At 42.4% G+C, this 18,743-nt stretch overlaps 1 protein-coding gene across 1 annotated transcript in view; it reads right to left on the bottom strand.

The window, feature by feature from the left end:
* Positions 1-14,753, bottom strand: part of LOC115380726 (KATNB1-like protein 1) — a 33,677-nt gene extending 18,924 nt beyond the window's left edge. Inside the window, exon 1 of the mRNA XM_030081921.1 lies at positions 14,647-14,753. The gene's annotated coding sequence lies outside the window, so the exon portion shown is untranslated. The remainder of the gene's footprint in view (positions 1-14,646) is intronic.
* Positions 14,754-18,743: the final 3,990 nt, after the last annotated feature.

Below are 18,743 nucleotides of genomic sequence, written 5' to 3'. Positions count from 1 at the left end.
TGTGATTTCCTAAAAAGATGAAAAAAAAAAAAAAGAAATTGATCTCGATCCAGGAAAAAAGGAGCTGAGAGAAAATAACATGTCACTTCAGATCACATGCCTGTTGCTGAAATATGATGTGCTTATTACTGTCTATGGTAGAGACACAGCAGGTTTGTGGTATTGTGGTCAAAGGCCTTTGTTGACAGAGATTGTTTCTTGCCTACCCCATGTTAGTCAATTCATTTCTCAAAACTGAGGGCTGTGGCCTTTAGAGAGCTGGTTTGTTTGCTCTCTTCCATATAACTCGCTTTGATGAATTCATTTTTTCACACTTTCAGAATCTGTGCAGACTGATAACAACCCTTTGAAATATTGCCACATTTCTAGGCCCCTCCTTGATAGTGTAGACCAATTAGGTTGTTGTGACCTGTGGCGTGTTATCGGGGGATGTATTTAAGTGGCTTACCTGCTGTTTGACTTGTCTCAACTGACTGGACTTTGATGTGTCAGTCATCATCATTTGAGTCCATTTCAAAGTTGGGCTCTGAATTGTGATCACATTCAATGCTATCTGCTGTCTTGTCTGACTGCTGACCTTCCTGAGACCTAGACATGACCGCACTGACTCCCCACTTCAGTAAACGTCATCGTGATAGACTAATTTGTAATGACACATCTGCAGCCATTTCCTTTTCACAGGCTTATGGCTTAGTAAATGCAAAAAGTGATGAACCTCTTTCAGACCACATGGGAGATTAGGAAGCAGATGTCTTTCTCTCTGCATAAACCAACCATGAAGGCATGAACCAACTCTTTCGTCTGTGCAAGACCACTCCGAATTTTCTTCAGTGAGACTCTGTGGCCAACCCGCATTATTTATCTATTTTCAAGAGTCTCGAGTAGCTCTAGCACTCAACAACAAATTCCCGCCAGAGACAGGAAAAGGCTTCTGTGTGGTATTTCCAAGGAAGATCAAGGAGCGGCGCTTGATCACAGGGGTAAACTGTGGAGACTGGGGACATGTGTAATGAATTCAAGGCCTCAGATGCTGGATCTCAGGGAGATTTCATCAATCCAGAAGCTCAATGTTCTTCCAGAACCAAAGCGCCACTGTTCAGCAGCCTGAGACCACCACCAAGACAAAGAGCCGTGTATAGGCTGCCCAGGCACATCTTTCCACATTCTTACCATAATTCACCATCAACATCAACAGCACAAAGACTTATAGGACTTAAAACTGAAGCATCAACAAGAGCACAGCATGTGCAGTTTGACCACAGTAAAGCACCGCATTAAATCTGAAGCAACACTTTCGAAAATGTGTTGTGTTTTTACACACCCATGAAGAGTGTGGGGGAAATAAAAAACACATTTCCCCATTAGAAATGTGTAAACCAAAATGGATTAGCCTTGGGGGGTTGATGAAAGAAGTGAAGATTTGGAAAGCATGCTGCTTGGGTCAGAATAACAGAGGTGGAAGTCTAAGACCACAATGGGGAATCAAAGAACACGTGTCCTGTCCCCCCATGCCCTCCCTAAGCACACAGATGTGTAAATCACACGAATGTAACAGGGAGACTCATACCCTGTTTCAAATGTGAGCAGCTTTGATTGATTGCCTTGAACACATGTAAGTTGTTACCATTAGTAAGACTTGATGTAGCAGCAGCCGCTGTTCAGGGATAAAGTTACCTTGAGTGACTGTCAGCACAATGAATCCTATGGTTAGCCCGCCCTGTCAACCGTACGCTTCAACTGCAAGTAATGTAAAGGCCCATCTGTGTGGTAGTAAAGAAGGGTAGGTGATATGGACGAAATCAAATTTTACAGTGACCAAATATCTTGTTATCGATGTTATGACGGTATTCTATGGATGTCTTTTGGTGCGCTCATGAGGTATTTACACACGAGCAATTTTAGATAAACAGTCACCAGTAAGGTGGATATGATGAAAACAGGTAATAATAAGTTAATAATAGAACAGCTGCAAAAGTCTTGTAAATTTATAAAATTGCTTCCCTTTGCTGTAATGAACTCTTTAAAATTAGGAAAAGACTCCACTTATGCCATATCAACAACATCCAGGCTCATATCACAATATAGAAATAATATCTGTAGTATTGGATATATTGGCATCGGCCTTGACTGACTCAGCCCTCACCTCCCAATTGTAATGTGCTGTGTAGGACTGTAGATGGAAAGGTTTCCCTGCAGTTCTGACCACAAGCAGGCAACTCAAATGCAAAAACTGATGTTGTGAACATCTGTGGTATGGGACAGGCCATCATCCCTCCTGGTCAGTGATGCAGCAATTAATCAGGGAGATATTAGGTTAATTACTGGATAAGTAGATTATAGTTATGTAACAAGAACCATTAAGTTAACATAGGGCCTGTTATCATCTTTCATTTATCCTTCTTCAGTATTCTTCATGAAGAAAAAAGACTTTGGGACACCTTGGTCATGCCGCTATCCATACAGACGAGCTCAGCCTAAAATGTCAGCAAGCCAACCTGAGACTCCTCTCAGTCTGCAGGAAGTGATGTCTTCTGCCAGGGGAGCACAGATTCAACTCATTAACTTTGAGCCTTGACACTTGAGGGGCCTCATGCACTGAATGACAACAGGGGCATGCTAACCAAATTGGCTGCTGTTGGCAGGCAGCTCCGGGACATGACTGTGGGTACAAGCAGTCCACGACTGGGTCTGTTCACTCAACAAATTCTCGTTCACCAGCCTGCCGTATTTTTGTGAGGCTGAGCTGTCTAAGCCTGATATGTCTGTCCACAACACATAGGATAATGCTGGACTTCTCACCAGTGACTGATTAAGCTGAAAGGCTGGCTATGCTGGAATGAGCAAGATTATGCAGTTTGGGATTGTCTCTTTAGCAACCAAGTTGGGTTATTCGCTCACATGTCACACAATGCTAAAAATAATTTTTGTGTCATAGCAACTATGTTTTGTTGAGGGTTTGTTTCACATTACCTGATAAACACTTTGCCGTCACAACATCTTGTTTTAGAGGAAAAGGTGATCACACTGCAGTACTGTTATTACATGTGGATATTGTTTTGTTTTACCATGCTGCTACAGTACATGGGTAAAGCCAAGTCAGCATATGCCAGGACACGAGGACGCCATTCATTCAGCTGTGAGCGCTTAGTGCTTTGTCATGCCTGCAGCAAGGACATGAGTATGACAGAGAGCATGGCAAGGCTGTCTCTTCTCACAGGTTGGCACTGCTGACCGAGGCTTGCACAGACTGCAGCATGCCCCCGAGAACAATGCCCGGCTTGTTATGCCTATCCTCTGTCCGGAATATCGCTCATGCCAGGCAGCCTCTCTGGCTCCTTTTAACTTTGCTGGTTGTTAAGTTCTCGCAGTTGGCTCCAAACATCAGGGAGGCCTTTCATCAGTGGAAACATTGCTAACAACATAATGTGCTTGTTGATCCATGTCCACTGTCACTTCCACATTACTGCACAGTGCAGGGCTATGCTGAGGTGAATGGTCCACCTTTGTGGTCTCAGGTACAAAACCACCACTCTATCAGCGTTCGAGATCTAAGCTCTGGCAATGGAAAGGTAAGTGGCTGTCTTACGTGTCCAGAATGCCCCAGGAGTGGTAACACAATACATCCTGTGGGTCTCTGATTTTATAGCCATTCAGATAGGAATGAAATGATAAACAGTGATAATGGATGTCATACTCTGAACTCTTACAGTCCTTTTAAAATTCTGCAAGAGTGAGTCTAAGGACCCTGCCAGTGGAGACCACACTTCATGCTCTTCCAGGGCAGTGGAAACCACAGGCCCTTTGAGCATTTTAAACACTGCCTGCTGCCTCTATTTGACACAACACTCACCTACTGGTAAATAAGCCCAGCAGTGCCCAAAGGAAACCATTTAGCTCTGTCAGAGTGTTATGACAAGGGCATAACCTAACTCCAGACATCAGTCGATATTTCAACACCTCATTTCCCACAAGGAATTGAAGTGGGATTTCTCTTCAGCAACTTCAGTGGTATCCACCAAGCCAGTAACAGGGCAGTCGCCACTGATGGACCTTTCAGCACTCAGCAAAAAGACTGCATGTCAAAGAGAGTAATTATTACCACTGATGAGCACTCAGATGGCCTCAAACACACAGGGTTGCTCTCTGTGACCCCTGGTTCTGGCTGACACACTGGTCAAATGGGTCAGTGTGTGGGTGGGGGTGTGGTGGGGGGGTTGCTTGTAATTGAGCAAGTGGGAAAATAGAAAGGAATGAGGGGCAGCTTTGTAAGCCGTCTCTGTCCTTGAAGCCACATTTCAGGCTGTAAAGGTAATCATCTTTGGGACAGGGCTATCCGGTGTTGTTTTTGAAAGAGCGCGATCCTACTAAACTGTCTCACTGACGGTAAGGCGGTTTCAAATGTTTACGGAGAGCTCATAGATCCAGAAGAACGGGCAGTGTAACTCCCCAGTGTACCTTGAAAAAGTTCCTCTTCTCACCAGCCTGTTGGACGGCGACTGACTGACTGACTGACTGGCTCGCTGCAAAAACACAGATGTCTCAAATCACAGAATAGAAAGTATTCAGAGAATCTGTCCAACAACATCGGGTGGTTTTGTCATTAGAGCACCTTGATGTCCTTGGCCTTGCAACATGCTAGACAGGTATGTCCCCTGTCTAGACCCATGTGTCTACTTTACATCTAATCAAGTTAGTTTTAGTTACAATACCTTTAGTATGTCACTAAGGGTTTTACATATCATAACATATGCATGCTTTATACCATACTATATCACAATACAATATACATAATAAACAGTATACTACACATCCCTCTGGTACATATTATAGTACATCATATACTGCATCATACACCATTCTACACCAAGACGTGTGCCTATGGGAAATTTATAATCTCCAGTTCATCTGGCCTGCATGTCTTTGGACTGTGGGAGTAAATCACAGCACCTGATGAACAATCACCAAAACACATGAAGAAGAGGAGGGACCAGGGCTGGGACTGAGCCTATGACATCTGTCTACATCTGGATCATCATTTGTCAAAGCTTTGCATTGATTTCAAAGCGATCACACCACCCTCGGCATAACTGTGAGTGAGTTATAATGCGACAAGTGAAAAATAGAGCGTGAAAGTGTAAAATATCTGGACCTGTGCTCAGTTTGGTAATGTGCACTAATTTGATAATAAGTTTGCAAAACAGAAATCTTGCAACATCTGTTATCCTTAGAGACTCCACCAAAATAAACTACGCAATATAATATACTCCTCTTTGTCGATAAGAGAAGCAGGTGTTTGCAGCTTTTGGCCCCGTCCTCACAAGCAGCCAAGAAAGCTAACAAAAACATGGCTCCGAGTGTTTGTTCTACCTTACAATAAGCATGTTTGACTAACCATTAAATGGCCCAAGACATGAATCTGGGCAGACTGAAGCAAACCTTCCCATGGCAGGGAGCTGCCTTTGTGTGGCCACTGGCTGCTGGAGGAGCTTGTTTAAACAGACCCAGACTGAAAGACTTAATGACTATGCTGACAGCAGTCATACGAGATGTAGTGTCTAGTGAGGCTGGTGTGCTGTGGTTGAGAGTCCCGAAGCAGTTGAGAGAAAGGAGGGATGTTGTGGTTGCCCTCTCCTTATGTAAGCTCCAGGGAAAGGGGGTCCAGGAGATCCTGTTATTTCTTCGCCATTCTACCAACAAGCCTAAACCAACAGAGTATAGGATCTACAGTGCTGAGACAGCCTCAAGTGTTTTTCTTGCCACCTCAAACCTGTTTGCTTCAATGTCATCTCAATTAAACATGAGTGTGTGGATAGAGAACAGCATGGGACTAAATGCAGTTTTATGTTTTTCTACGGTAGTGGTAAGCTTGGATTGCATCCTAAATATCATCATGCTTATATTTTGGAATACATTTGATTGATTCCCCATACACATGAGCCATTTACACGTGCTCGACACGTGCTGACCAAAAGAGCTTTCAGATTCCACACATATGCGGACAAAACATTCACGGGCACTGCAGCGCAGATACAAAGAAGCTACTTCAGGACACTGTGTTCAAATAATCTCAAGTACTGGAAGTCCTGTCTGCCTATTTGTCACCCATTTACGGAAACAGTTTGAGAATGCTGCAACCAAAATGATACATCCAGTATCACATTGACATTTTGGGAGTTAGAGTCTGAAATGTTTGTGAAACCTCTAAAGAATGCATTAACCTCATGAGCCTTGCCGCTCCCATTAAAAGGTTTGTCATTACAAATGGTTGCTTTGTTCAAACCCACAGAAGTTTATATTAAATTCTAGTGGAGACCCTGTCTCCAAGGATACCAAATATGTGCTGAATTACAGGGAAATGAGTAAAAAATAATGCGCAATGATCTTAATATTTTCTATTTGATGTCATGGTGCAGCCATGAAACAATGACATCTTGCGGCTTATTATTTCACTCAGTACAGTCTGATGTAGACTTAATGAAATGTTGCAGCCCACAGATACAGATTACATTATGCACCATCATACAATATTTTTCTAACTAAGCTACTCAAGGGGAAATTCGAGGGAAAATTGGAGTTCAAGGAGTTAAATACCTACGTAGTCTAATTTCTGGACCAATATGACCCACTGGCATTTTGCAGAGCTTTCGACCCGTAATCCTCTGGGTAATTCTTATCTTCAGCCCATTCCCTAGGCTTTTCTATGCAGTGGAAAGCACATGGTGATCAGAGCCCAAGGAATGTCCTCAGGTCTTTAGGACCCTTTATCTGATAGAGACATGGTCTGCTGCTACGTTTTTTTTATCCTCCTTAACTTGGACCAGGCAAAACCAAAGAGGAAGGTCCCAATATCAAAAGTACTGAAGATCCACTTCATCTGTACACTGTCTAAGACTAAGCGAGCTTTGTGATTTGGCCTCATCGCACATGCAGAAAACCATCCACCAGTACTCTTATTTTGCTAGATATTTTCCCATCACATATTTTCAGGGATATAGAGACTTTCCACAGGAAAAAAAACAACATAGAGCTTGGGTGTTATCCTTCAAAATCCACAATACTCGCTTGCTTGATGTGTTGGAAACATTATTCCAAGGGAGTGTACGCCTTGAGGCACAGTTAAAATTTGTCCTCACAAATGATAATGGCCCTAGCTGAGAAGTTATGTGTCTACAAACAAGCAAAGAAGTGATTTAAACTAATGACCTGTTTTTAATTTTGTGTTGGTGGATTGATGTGAACGTGCTTTTGGATTTGAGGTTTGGAAACCAAGTTACAAAACCACTTATCTTACTTATTTCTATCAATAAATACCAGTAATTAATGTTTTAATGGATGGCGCACATAATTGACCATAAATCTCCATCATCATAGTGTGAGAATTTCATATAAAGACCAAATGTTTTGTTGATGTTATAATCACTAAAATAAATCACCAAAATAAAAAAGCCAAAAAATTAAATTCAGTCAGAATTTTTTTTTTTTTTTTGGTATTTATTTATTTTTATTGACCAGTCACCTTTAGCAGTGTCTTTTGACATTATTGATCATGAATAAAATCAGTCCTGAATTTTGAATTTTTAGGAAGGTTTTCCAGGCAACTGGCCATGTTTGATACAGCTGTGAACACATTAGCTAGTGTAAATTATGAAATCTTGTGGCAGACGTGCATATTCTGCAGGGACCGAGTGATAATATGGCTGGTGTCTGCTTAACAGATGAATCATCCAAAAGTATGGAGGGAAAAGAGAACAAGTAAAGCGAGCAAACGTGCGTCTGCATGATACAGGCAAACTTCTGTTGGTGATTTAAGACTTCCCACTCTTCATAACAGTGGCTATCCTCCACATTCCAGCCTATAAGAGAGCAAGATTAAATACTTTTAGAGAGGAATGCTGGCTGTCCTTCTCGCCGCGCTCGGTGCAATCGCCATCAAAAGAAAGTCACAAAGGTTACTCTCATTTGAGGAAAATCTGTTTCATTTTATCTCAAGGGTCAATGAGCATTCACCCCAGACTCAGCAGTCTGCGAATAGCATGACCCCCGCCTCAGTGAGGATGTCTTCCAAACCTTCATATGAAAAGTGCAATAATATGATGTCTGTCTTCAGTTCTGAGCATCTGCTTTGTTGTGGCAGAGAGAGGAACAGGTTGACTCCTCAGCTGCCTTTTAGCAACGAAGATGTATATCATGTGGAATGCACATGATGGCCGTACCTCAGAGAGCAATGCACGGCTAAGTTGAAACATACAGAACAATATTTCGGTGAGGGGGGACAGAGGCTTCTGCCAGCCTTCAGGAAGTGGTGGGAGGAGTAAACAGTGTGAGTGTCAGCTCTTTTCATCTAACACAGACCTCTTATATCCCCTCTGTGTCTAATCTTAGCTTTGTCTGTTTCAGCCGCAGCCTGGCATGGGGTCAGCTATTGGTTTAGCATAAAGGTGAGATGTTCTTCTTGTGTTTGGTTTAGCGCTTCCTGTCTATGCTCTGAGAGCCCACATAATTTCTGTCCTCTGTGGTATGTAAACTGTCGTGAACTCAACAAGTTTTTGCACTTTTCTCCTCTACAATATCTTACACTCCCTTCGAAACAAAGCTGGTGAGGGATAACAAAAGCTGATGACATGCATGGTGGACAAAAAATATTACCATAGCCAACAACCTACAGCAGCTTCAGAACCACAGGCACTAGAAGGTAAAAGGATTCAATAGGCCTCATAAAAGTCATATGGCCATTTGTGTCTGATTTTTTAGCATTTTAGAGACTTCCAGATCTAAAAATAGATTGTCTATGGGAGAAATGAATGGGGTTTTCCAGATTCGTTCAAAATAATTTATGACATCATGATCATAGATGGTGATCATGATATCATGAGTTATTTTGAACAGATTGGCCTGAGAAAGAGACATGGCAGCTAACTAACCAGGTAATTCTATGGCTCAGCAGCAATCTGGAATGATTCTAGTAGTAAATTTACTATAGCAGAATTGGTCACAGCACAGCTAGCTATTTAGTGTGTGAAGTTGGTCAGCAAAGTAATTATTTTGGTTAGAAAGCAGAAGCACAGTTCAGCAGTCTCAGTCCCATTTAGAAACATGTGCAGATTAAAATGTCTAAGTTTTAAATCACACAGGGACACGGATGATTATGTGAAAACCCCATGGATTTTCCCCATAGAGATTATATGTTGTTATCTGGAACTCCATATATGGGCAAAGGTTCATAGTCTACGTTATTTCTGACTTCTGAGGCCTACAAGTGACAAAGGGCCCTTTTTTGAACTTAAGATGATGAATATTATCCAGCACATCATTGTTAAAATTGCTGGCAGTCAAAATTATCAAAATACACAATGAAATACAGCCCGAAAAATTCTGGGTGCAAACATTTCAGTGAGGATAACCAAACATCACCACCTTATATGGCGTCTATGATTGGTTATCCGCCTCTTGGTTATTGTTTGCATTCCTTACAAACACTGATTTGTTTGTAAGGAATACAATAAACTCACAAATGGATACACCCCAATACCAGATCGTGCATGAGCATTATGCAACTGCAACCAGAAAACGACCTTTCCGAGACGTGCGCGTTCATGTGTGTGTGTGTGTGTCCGTGACTGACTGCGCGGGTGTGTGGGCTCATCAGCACACACTCTTGTCAAGTATACACATGTGGAGTGGCTTTCCAGTCATGGCTTAGAATTCCAGCCATTTCCACGGCTGTGATGGATCCAAACACCAGTCAGTCACCCGGCCCAGCAGAGGCGTGATTCAGTCCTTTGTGCTGCGTGACTCAAAGTCCTTTCCCCTGCCTCCTCTATACTCCCCCTGTCCCGCTCTCACTCCCACTGTCCTCTGTGGATTAATGCTCGCCATCTGACCCGCCGCCAGCTTGGACAACACTTCCCAGTGGTCAGCTGTGGGACTGTATACTGTATTTCTACATAGCAACAGTATGTGGACATAAACTTGGAGGTATATGCGTTAAAAATGACAAACATATGGCACAAAAAGGATTGGTTGCATTCTCTTTTTTTTATTTTTAAACATTGATTGCATACTCTCCTAATCAAGACTGAAGTCTATCCCTTAAATCATCCCGATAAAGGCACAATGCTGTTAGCTCCGATGAGAAGCAACACATGCAGATTGTTGCTTTTGGAAAGTGAAGAATTGACTCTTTCATGAGGTGGCAGTCAAAAAAAAGTCAGTGAAATTCCTTCAAATTGGTCCAGCGTTTAAAAAAAATAATATTGCCAAGTCCAGCTGAAGTATCACATAAGAGCGAGCCCAGGCAGGCGGGTCTGCTGCCGGGTGTTAAAGAGGACCAGATGATGGGGCGAAGGTGTTTTTGGCCATGGGGTTTCCGATTGCCATATTTTCTCAGAAGATGGGACGAGAGGAGCAGAGCTGCAGATGTTTAGGCTTGTTCTGCTGCCCTGAGGTCTCCTATGTGTTAGTCTGGAGTCAGACTAATACTAACCGGCGATGATTATGCAAGACCATCTCCACACCACAGCTTTTGTCAGTGTCTTTATTTACTGGTCTCTTAGGCAGCATATTTAAAAATAGGGTGATCCCCTTGAGATTAGAGTTGAATGACCCAGGGTTGAAATGAAATCACCAAAGAATCTAATTGCCAAATGTGCGGCTTCAAGAGTTCCTAATAAATAAGACACTCTCTCCCCTGAAGATGCTGGTGAAAAGCTTTCCTGTTCTTTTCCTTGTGAGCTTAGAACTCATTTCCTCACCTTCCGTCAGTGCGGCACAAAGCAGAATATAAAACTGCAATGAAAGCAGTCGCTGAACTCAAATGAGAGGGAAAGTTAGTCTGGCCAGTGTACAGAAGCATGGTCTCATATAGGCCTGGGAGCCAAGCACTACAGAGCTGCATGGGTGAGTCAGGGAGGGGCCCTGAGTCTCACAATCCCACAAGAACCAGAAAAGTCCCCTTGAAGACTCATAATAGCCCACGTTAGGCAATTATTTGTGAAGCAAAGCTACATCCAACAATAATATCTTCATTATCAGTAACTGTTGCTAATGGGGAGCTCAACACAATCAGCCCTCCAATGTCAAAAATTACACTTAAGCAATCATTAAGTGTTAATGGACTAGCAGTGATTACATTTGAGAATAATCAGCATTCACTTAGAGCATGGCACAGCTTTGGGTTTTATCTGAAATAGATCCAAAGGTAATCATTGTTATTAAACCCAACCCAAACTGGTGTTTGACATTGCTATTGTATTAGGTTGGTGGCTGATGAAGGAGGTTTTAGCACAAATTTTCCCAGAGTATTTTGTGAGGTTAGAGTTTGCCTGGTAGCCAGCCTTACCTGGAAAAAAAAAAAAAAAGTTTAAGGAAATTTCTTGGTTTCTGGCAGCTTTCAGTAAAACTAATAATCAAAAAATGCGGTGTACCCATGGTATAATTGACGTTCTATCTGAAAATTGTTGTTCTCGTAAAGCAATCACCATAATTTTGTCTTTTGCTTTTGATTACTTCCAATCAGTAGCATGAATGTTCACAGTAAATTGCGTTACACAGAACATGGCGGGGCTACCACTTTGGCAGGATAAACCTTTCCCATTGGGATGAATGATTATAGTCGCTTGCTAAGGGTTAATACCACAAAGCGCTCTGTTATACGACTCTTCTCATTCAAAAAGGAATGATCTGTTGGACTAAACTGTGTTCACTCCTCACAGCTAATGTTTTGGATCAATGATGAGTGTCTTTGCTCCAGGCAGAATGGCTCTCTGTTGCACTCTTGAGCTGGGAAACAAAGGTACCCTGTATTCCAATACCAAAACATCTGCAGCGTGCCTAAGTCAACAAAGGAAGATCTTTGCTCAGAAATTCGCAGACTGCATGGCCTCGAATTAGCTCTGAGCAACAATTAATTACAGTGCAGCAATTTGAACTCGCTTTGTGGAGGACATATTTTGGGCCTTTTGCATTATTCTTGCAAAGCGAGGACTGACAAGTTAGAGAGGTAAATTGCTCAGGAGGATGTGGACAAAGGGTCTTTGGTTTGCCCTGCAGTATTCCACCTGGAAAGCAAAACAGGTGGAAGGATGGGGACGGATCATCACTGTCTCCAAGAATTTAGGCTTTATTTTCCACCCGATCCCGTGGGTAAACATTAGGACAGAACTGGCTGTCTCAAAATGAACTGTCAGTGGGCACTGATGGATCCAACGCTCATGTCTCTGCCATGCCTGGCCAAAATAGAAGGGACAGGAGATTCCATAGCAGCTCCTCAAATAAGCAGTGCACGGCATGACACGTCCCCTCTCACTCGGCGGGAGGAGAAGTGGAAGGAAGATGAGATGGAGCAAGACAGAGACCTGACTGTCCTCCCAGCCAGTGGAATGGGAAAACTAAACACCTTGGTTTAAACATTCAGTAATGGAATCCACTCATCCTTAAACAACAGCGCTGAAAAACTGAGACCTCATGTGGTTTTATGATTCATTTTAGGCCAATTCGGTAAAATGTAAAATAAAAAACCAACAGGTATTCACTTTGAGTTCCAACTCCAAGGATAAAGTGCCAAAGTAATGTTGACCAATCGCACTTTCTCTGCATCCTCCATCCAAGACAGAGCACAGATGTTTGGAGTTTGATAGAGTATTCTACTTTTGTTTATTATGGCAAATGGTCTCCATCTGCATGGATATCTAGATACAATGAAACTGTCAAGATCACAGATAACAGATGAGCAGAAACAAACTTGCTGTAAAGGTGTCATATGGAAGTCCTCAACGAATCATTCAGGCCTTTGCCTCTTATTTTAAACACCTGCCCTGCCGCCTCAGCCTGTTCCTGCTGATGTATGGTAGGAGGCCTCTGAAAGAACAACAGTTCTGATCGCTGAGATAAAATGTACACCGTCAACAACAACCGGCGGGAAAGCACTTTCTTGAAAACAGACAGCGAATCTCTCCACAAACGTGCAACACCGTGTTTTCCCTCGACGCGACACAGTTGGACTGTTTGAACGAAAATCCCCCGCAAAGTCAAGATGAGAATCACAGATTGATTGAAGTCCCAAAAATCAAAATTATCATCATAGCCTTTTTTGGCCGGCACTGGATATGCCCATAAAAGGACAAAGAGGAAGTGATGTTGTCAGAGTGTAGCGATTCGGCCGCTGGTCTCCTGTGGAATCCTGGGAGATATTGGGGATGACGGAGACCAGCTGCTGACTCAGTGACTCATTTTTACCTCAGCGGGGAGAAAGAGAGAAGGAGAGAAGGAAATGGGAGAGCTGCAGCTCTCACCCAGACAAAGAACAGACACAGCCAGCTCCAGTGAGGACTCGGGCCAAGACAACACTTCACTAAACAATTTTTGTCTGCCGTATCAGTTTGTCCTGTCCCTTCTTATTTGGCATCGGGCTTGGAGCATTTTTCGATGCAATCATTTGGGTTATAAGTAAGATATGGTGAACAAATCATGGTGAAAGCACTCATTTTTTTTGGTTATTTTAATGACGAGTGTGTGAGGACAGACAGAGGCGAAGCTTGGTAGAAAGGGTTGTGTGTATTGACTGACCTTTTCAGTCGTGGCTAAATGACAGTAACCCAATTCTCTCTCTCTCTCTCTCACACACACACACTCGCATTTTCCATGTGTGCACATGTACAAACACATGAAAATACTGTGCTGTGTGTTGCCATTTGAATAAACTATCATTATACATGCTGGCAGATGACTATGGATAACTGTCACCTCCCGTTATAAAATCGATAAGCTCACGTGTGTTTGATGGGGAGGGGAGGGGGTTCGGAGTGGGTGAACCAGCTGAACCCTACTCAACCCAAACCCAGTGTCTGAACCTTGGCATACCTCACCAGGCCCTGGTCCCACACACAGACACGCGCACGCATACACACACTGCGATGCCACACATGGGACACAGATCTACCCCTCGCGCCCCCACCCCACCTCACCCCCGAACCCAGGAAAAGAGTTCCTTCTTTTGTAAGAACAGGCTGAAGCTCTCGGCTCACGGAGGCATTACGAGGCTTTTGAGATCTGATTGTGCATTCCACTGTGATGGGATTGGTCCCGCATTTTGGGATTTCACAGCTCTAATGTGTGCAACACTGGTAAATCCTTTGCCCCACACTGAGTGTCTGGAGAGTAGTTGGGGTGATGAGGAGGGTGCGTCTTTTGAAGAAGCATCCAAGTGATAACTGCCTCGGAGTTCTCACGAGTTCTGTGCACATAAATAAAGCCAGAGTGAGTGTGTGATGATTACAGACATCCCCCTGTGGATTCAGCTCTTTCCATGACCGGCGGGAGGTCATTTTGAAAACATGCACGACTTAATCATGATTAGACAGTACATCGAAATGTCACTGAGGCTCAGTAGCACATCTCCAACTGCCAGCGCCAGCGATTCAGTTCTTAAAGCAATCTACAAATCTCACGACTTCAGCAGTGACTCCCTTGGAAAGGACCTCCCAAGATAAACAAATTACACGCCGGTGGTTCTCTCTCTCACAGACAAAAACAATTAATTTTGCAGGCATGCATGCACACGTCCAAGTCCACAGGCATAATTGTGCATCCAAACATACTAATGCAAATAAGCTGGAAAATGGGAGTCATCTTTTTTTCCCAGGTACATACCGTTTCTGCCTGGAAGCGTGTTCTCAGGAGCTTATGGGAAGCTCTGTGATGATCCAGTAGCCTTGTCCTTATATGGCAGCCGGTGTCCTCCTGCTGTGTATTGCTTCGAGAGGGACAAACCACTGCAAAAGCCTCAGAGCAGAGCAGGAACAGTGGACTTAAATTACATAACAGGCTTGGCAATGGATAAGTCTGCTCGCTGAGACGCTGGCTTGAACCTTGAACCGTGCAGGATTTGTCGGTGGAGGTGGCTGGAATGTCTGGTATGGCTCGTAGTGCCACCAGCATACAAAACAGAACAATCTTCTGTTTGTTAATGCAGAGAAGAACAAACAAGCCACCATTGTTGCCCCCAGTGAATTATTAAGCCGTGTGTAACCAATTCAGACAAAACGAGAAATAGACATTAATGAACATGTGTGACTATGAGTGTTGACAGTGTTAGGAAAGTGACCAGTGTAATCAAATATCAGAGTTTTATTGAATTGTACTTCTCCTGTGCTTTACAGTCAAGTGAAGCTTTTCCACTCGGCTTGGTATGTCTGAAGAGGCCCTTTGTGTCTCTGATTATCGGCTGATGAGTTTACTGAAATCGCCATGAGTCAGATGTTTTCAGACATCGAAGGGCCGGTTTTCATTATGTGTTTTTAGTCAAAATGTATTTTTTCCATACTTGCCCATGCTTGGCAGAGTGATGATTGCGCAGTGCACGGAACACTCTGTCCGGAGTGAAAATGCGATTTGCCATTTTACGATAAATGACGTCAAACACCAGTGACGTTGATTGTAAAGACACAGTTTTGCGTTTATTGCAAAATGCCGAGAGGTTTTATAGAAACACTCAGAGTTTAGTACCGGAGAGAAGAATGTGTGAAACAATGAATTGTTTTTTTTTTCCTATGGAATTGCATAGTCTATCACACTTCGTCATCTGTGGCTAGTAAGCTGTTATGAAAACACAGCCAAATAAAGTAATGCAGACTACTGACTGTAGAGTACTCACTTTCTTTAATTAATTACTCATTTGATTTGATTACTTACATACTGTACCAACTGCTCACTGCCAATGGATGAACAGTGGCAAACCACAGAAAAAAGGAAGTAGCTTACAGTTATAAAACAGTATACAATCAGGTATATTAACATTTTTATAGGCTTACATCAGATTCAGCCTGTTTTCCTGCAAGCATCAGCAGTCAAAAGTGGTCGGCCATGTCTGAAAATTACCTTCTGCCATGAAATCTGCAGAAATATATATGCTGTCGTTGCTAGACGGTTACTAATCAAAATCTCTTGCAATATAGATTCCATAAGTAAAATACTTTTAATCAAAGCACAATCTGATCAGAGATATTAGAGGTTAGAGTTATATAACTTCTTGAATAATTGTTAGGAATTTCATAGGCTGAAAGATGCATAGCAGAGTTTGCATAAGAACAGAGAGCAAATGCAAACCAAATGCTATAATGCCATATGATGCATGGAAAATAAGTGGGTTCCTGATCAGAGAGGTCAAAGCCTGAGGTCACTGTGGGTCAGATGAAGAGGAGGATGAGGTTGTAAACTCTGGTTTTGACTTTTTGATCTGAGATATCATACCAGGCCTTCAGCAAAAGCTCTCCCTTTGAACGCGGAGCCTGTCGCTAAGTTGTTAGTGACAGACGGCTCTCAGCGCTCCTGTTGCTGGGTGAGCTGCGTTCTGTCCTCGCCACAACTTAGAGGAGTCTGCCAGCACTGGACATGCAATATGAAATGTAGCATACTCAACGAGCGATAATGCAGCCAAAGGTCAGTGTTAAGATTGGATATAGAAGATATGATTCTGGTTTTGTTCCCGGTCAGGATGTAGCGTTGCACAACAGCCAATCAGTGAAAACATGTTTCATCTTTTTATTGGATAAGTCACTCCTCTGGAATTTGCCGAAGGAAGTGCAAGTGTTTGATGAAAGGGAGAGTGCAGCCGGCCTTGTGTCGTTATTTTATTGATTACTGGAACTGCTTTTCTTCAAGTCCAGTAATTTACTCAAATCTTGGCATGGGCCATCATCAAAAGTTCATGCTTCCACAGCGCCAGGGCTGGCAGGATTATTTTTCTGGCACTGTTAAATAATAGTAACACATTATATATAATGTGATTAGAGTAGGCAAATTGCAGAAATTTCAACTGTTTTAACACTTAAACAAAGCTTGAGAAATGATCTTAATTGTATAATCATAAGCAAAACTTTATTTTAAAAAATACCTTGATGTAATAGTTGAACATCAGATTATAACATTTCACATTACGCTTAGGCAATTTGAATATTTGAACCAATTATTCATTTAATTTCATTTGTTATGAAGGAATAGTGAATTAAAGTTGTCAGATATGGGTTTAGACTGAACGAAATGCAGTTTGTTGCTGAAAACAGGTTTAAGCATCTTATCAATAATCTGTAATTGATTTAATTCGTCAAATTCAAATCAAAGTATCAACCATGTTCAGCGGCAAACATTTCATGTATAAGACATTTTGATCAAACATTTTGATTGATAATATAATGATGTTCTGCATCATGCATACTGTGCACACAACACAGTAACAGCTACCAGCAGCCATTAGTCACTTGGATTACTGTGTGGTCACAATAGTTTGGTTGGGTTAACAGAGGTGAACACACAGGGGATTACACTGATTAAGGCCAATGAAATGTAACGTGAAGCTTTCAGTGTGAGAGCTGTCAGCCCTTTGTTGGACTGTGCCAAACTGAGTGCCCGTTGCAGATAGAACTGCAACAAATGTTGGAGGCAACGCCGTTTCATGTTGAAGAAAGAGGCTTTATTTTCCTCTCCAGCTGTGGCTGTACTTGTTGGCAGAGGGTTTGGGTCTTGAGAGGAATCCTGGCCACAATCTGAAAAAGTCTCTCCAGCTGAAGTTTGAACCCTTAGCTATGATAAATGACCGAAAAGTGCTATAATTCACTTTTGAGTCTCCGGTGGTCCTCGGAGACTGGCTTACAATACTCACCTAGAAACTTTACTGGCATCACCCTGTCACAAACAGACTTCACGTGGAAGTCACCTCAGATCGATGCTCAGGAACAACAACAGGAAAAAAAAAAAAAGTTAATGACATGTTGAAATCCCCAGAAATGACTGTTGTTCTTTTTTCCAGAGGTGAAAAACTTGCAGGTTGTGATTTATGAACCAGCGGGGTGTCCAGTGTGAGCCCTGAAGTCTACACAGAGAGTCAGACGGGTGACTCAAAGCTCAAAGATGGGCCTCGTTATAAAACTGACATGATATATGCCGTATTAAAGCTGTCCTGTTTAGAATATAGAAAGTTGGATTAAAACAAGTGGACTGTGTTTATGTGAAGTCTCCTCTCTGGGCTCATAGCTGTGGTTAGCCACAGCATTCCTGCTACAGATACCGTTTTAGTCATACCTGCTCATATGCACAAGCCACAGGAGCAGGCAGACAGAAAGGAACACACAAATAATAATTCCATTTGTCCAGATGACTATACCATTCAGCCACTCGAAAAAAGAAAAAAAAGGTGCAAAGTTGAGTAAAGACATTGCCATGTATGGTATTTCACCCGCTGCATTTTTATATTTCAGCGATGGAGCGTCTGAGAATCAAATGAAGCCCCGTGTGCCAGTGAGACATGCAAATATTTTAAACAGTAGGAATGATTCACGTACTGATTTATCACAACGATGACTGGACTGCAAGATCTGTTGTTTCAGATGGAGCTTTGTGTACACAATAGATTTATGGAAATGGAAGATTTTTATAAGTTATAATTACAGCTCCTCGGTGGGAGCATTAGGGGAAACTAAATCCCAGTAGTGTGATACGCCTTAACTTTAAAGATGGTGCGGTTTTTAATGCCTGGTGTGTGGCATGCTTATAAATGTCAGAGAGGATACGCTATCCCGAGGCCAACATGCTATTTCAGGCAAATAAAGCATATTTTCATCCTATAAAATGATATCAAAACATTCTTCCTCTCCCTCTCTGATTTGAAATGAAGTAGATAAGGAGAATTGATTGTGTATATCCATTTTGTGATGCATTATTTCTCTAGGTGAGATGCAGTATCAGTTTTGCCT

Source organism: Myripristis murdjan, chromosome 22 (assembly GCF_902150065.1).
Source record: "Myripristis murdjan chromosome 22, fMyrMur1.1, whole genome shotgun sequence".
Lineage (NCBI taxonomy): Eukaryota > Metazoa > Chordata > Actinopteri > Holocentriformes > Holocentridae > Myripristis > Myripristis murdjan.
This window is presented reverse-complemented; position numbering and strand designations above follow the sequence as displayed.